Below are 3764 nucleotides of genomic sequence, written 5' to 3' on the forward strand. Positions count from 1 at the left end.
TGAGGTATCTTTTGTAGGGAGGGGTTGGTCCCAGTGCAAACAGGAGTCACTGTGGGTCCCAGGTGCCTTGGTGAGCAGATCTGCTTTGACCACCCCCAGCGGAGGGGCGACAGGAATGGGGCGGGGAGACAGGGTGCGTGTTTATAGGCACAGTTACTACCTGTTTGCCACCTTGACTATAAATTACACACTCAGCAATAAGAGCCCCGGCAGCAGCACCCCCATGTCCTGATCCAAAGCTGCCTGCTTCCACCCGGGTGGTGGTGGGGAAGCTGCTGGGGGGGCCGTATCCCTGTTGAGTCCTGGGACCTGCTCCTCATTCTGATCTATAGGCAGGTGGGGTTTGTGTCTGAATCCTGGCTGCCTGCTGGATAGGGAGAGGCTCAGGAGAACTTGATAACAATTTCCCTGGAATCTGGGAGTGAGTGGCCTGCAGGCCCGCGGGAGGAGGGCCGGTGGGGCGGCCTGCAGCAGAGGTGACAGCTCCATCACAGCAGGCGCACGGCCGGGGCCCATGGTGGGTGCCAGGTCCATCAGGGTGCCCACCGGGGCCAGGGCCCCCAGTGGGGAAGAGGCAGGAGGGAAGCAGGAGGGTGAGTCAGTGTCTAGTCCTCTGACCCATTTCTGTCCCCTGCCAGCCACTGTTGTCTTTGCTGAAAAGCACTCATGTCTGCATTGTCATGATGCTATGGACCTTTCTTACCAAAATGATTTGTCAGCGTCCATTTAAGTGACGTAGGTCTCGAGTCCTGGGGTGAGTGAGGGGTGCAGGATGAACGGGCCTGGCCCCCTGGCCCAGCTGGACTCCCCCAGCCCTCCTGTCTCTCCTTTTCCATTATTTTTGCTGTATTGCACTCTCAGCTCCCTCTCCTGGGGGGGGTGTGGGGGTGTGTGTATGTGAAGACCTCAGACAAGCGACTTCATCTGACGAAGTTTCTTCATAGCTCTAGACTGTGCCTCCTTTGGCAGGGGAGAAAGAGTCAGAGAAAAGGCAGGAGGGCAGAAATGAGAAACAGAATTAAAGGGCTGAGGGTAAAAGGGGACGACAGAGGATGAGATGGTTAGATGGCATCACTGACTCAATGAACATGAGTTTGAGTAAACTCTGGGAGTTGCTGATGGACAGGGAGGCCTGACATGCTGCAGTCCATGGGGTCGCAAAGAGTTGGACACGACTGAGCGACTAAACTGAACTGAACTAAACTGAGGGTAAACCAGACCACGTCTCCTCCCTTTGTATGGGGGTCATAGGCACAAGGGCTTCCCTGGTGGCTCAGCTGGTAAATAATCTACCTGCAATGCAGGAGACCTGGGTTCGATTCCTGGATTGGGAAGATCCCCTGGAGAAGGGAAAGACTACCCACTCCAGTATTCTGGCCTGGAGAGTGCCATGGACTGTATAGTCCAAAGGGTTGCAGAGTCAGAAACGACTGAGCAACTTTCACTTAGGCACCTGCTGTCACCTAGGTATGAACTCGCATGGGCACTAGAGGGCGCTGACCCGGGCTGGTACTGGAGTCTGGGCTGGTACTGGAGTCTGGTACTGCCTGGGCTCGGAGTCTCTGCTGCCCACTCAGTTCCACCTCTCCCAGAGGGCTCCACGTCCCTGTCAGGCTTGATGTGAGTGGCCTTGGATGCCAGCTTCAGCCCCTGCTGGCCAGACAACAGATGATGGTGGGAGAGGATTATGGGAAAGTCCATGTGCCATCCGTTCACTTGGTTCATCTATCTGTTGGACACCTAGATACCCTGGTAGCTCAGCTGGTAAAGAACCCGCCTGCTGTGTGGGAGACGTGGGTTTGAGCCCTGGGTTGGGAAGATCCCCTGGATTGGATCCCACTCTGGTATTCTTGCCTGGAGAATCCCCATGGACAGAGGAGCCTGGTGGACTACAGTCCGTGGGGTCGCGAAGAGTCGGACACAATTGAGCGACTACGCACAGCACAGCATGCAGACCCCAGTGGATACGTGGGGCGCAAAACAAAGCTCTGCCCTCCTGCAGCTCACATTCTGCTTGGGGGAGACCACCCATAAAGCTAGTGCATATAAGAAGATGACTTATGGAAGAAAGAGAAAGGTGAAGGGCCTTAGGGGAGCTGGGTGGAGGGTGGGTTGCGGCTTTCAGTGGGGAAGTCCTCTCGGGGAGGCGGGAACAACAAGGGAGGGGCCGGGGAAGGAAGGAGGCAGATCAGGCGTTTAGGTTTTCCCAAGAGCAAGACACCCTTCTCAGCTCAGCTCTGATGCATCTGCTGGGCATCTCCTGGGCTCAGGCTGCTCCTGAGTGATGGGGGTGGGGACAGTTGGCAGCCCCCTGCAGTGAGGAGCCCACCACCAGCTCCTCGGTCTCCTTTGGTGCCTCAAGCTCACCTGGCATTGAGAATGGGTTCAGTTCAGTTTAGTCCAGTCGCTCAGTTGTGTCCGACTGCGACCCCATGAACCGCAGCACGCCAGGCCTCCCTGTCCATCACCAACTCCCGGAGTTCACTCACACTCATGTCCATTGAGTCGGTGATGCCATCCAGCCATCTCATCCTCTGTCGTCCCCTTCTGCCCTCAATCTTTCCCAGCATCAGGGTCTTTTCAAATGAGTCAGCTCTTTGCATCAGGTGGCCAAAGTATTGGAGTTTCAGCATCAGTCCTTCCAATGAATATTCAGGACTGATTTCCTTTGGGATGGACTGGTTGGACCTCTTTGCAACCCAAGGGAATGGGTAGGAGTTGTGAAATCTGGACGAGATGCCAGTGATGGGCCGTTAAAATTCTTTGAACTCACTTATTTCATGAAGAACCTCCATATTCAACTACTCAAGAAGAGATCGAGTCTTGAAGAAAACTTTGCTCTCCCCTCCTCCCCCGCCCCCCAGCTCCAGTGTCACTCTGCTTCTAACCCAGAAGTTACAGGATTAAGTTGATGCTGTGCTGTTGCTGCTGCTGCTGCTGCTAAGTCACTTCAGTAGTGTCCGACTCTGTGTGACCCCATAGACGTGCTGTTGCAGCCGCCCCCAAAGTTAGAACCAACTTTACCGGTGGGATGAGCGCTCCACTAAGCCACTAGGGGGCGACATTGCCAGGCCTTAGCTCCACTGTCAAATTTATAAACTCATTTCAAATATTTTCACTGAAAGGGTTTCTAATCCTGTTGTTATGGAAGTAGTATATTACCTATTATAATACACTTTCACGTTTATTACTTTCTAGATAATTAAATGCTATTTTGTTGTCCCAAAGGGCTCGATAAATCCAAGTCACATGCTGACTCAGGGCACACCAGGAGAACTTCACATAGATGTCAGTTAGGTTGAAAAGGCACTTATGGTCACCGTACCAAAAGTATAATGAGCTTGAAGACACTAACTTCAGAAGGGTTTTAAAAATTTTAACACCCCCCGAAAATACAGCCTTAATAATGACATTACATTAGCAGCAAAGGTAATATCCTCTGCACCTCCCAACTGTACAAAGACATATGCGCAAAGATTCGTTGCAATATTTGGAAATGGAAAACAAGACTGGAAATCACGAAAGTGTCTGCCAAAAGGAGATTAAATCACGGTGTAGCTATATGTGATGCATATATATGATGCAGCTGTTAGCTGGACCTCGTCGCTGCTGTGGAACAATGTTAATACTGACCACAGTAATATGCTTTTTGTTACCCAAACGTTACTGACCAGAGATGCTTCAGTATTCACCTACATAACAAATCATTGACCACTTTCCTTAGTTTCTACAAAAACCCCCTGTTCAATAATGTGGCAAGTGCA

This window comes from Moschus berezovskii, chromosome 1 (assembly GCF_049115385.1).
Source record: "Moschus berezovskii isolate FMDL1 chromosome 1, NW_MosBer_1.0, whole genome shotgun sequence".
Lineage (NCBI taxonomy): Eukaryota > Metazoa > Chordata > Mammalia > Artiodactyla > Moschidae > Moschus > Moschus berezovskii.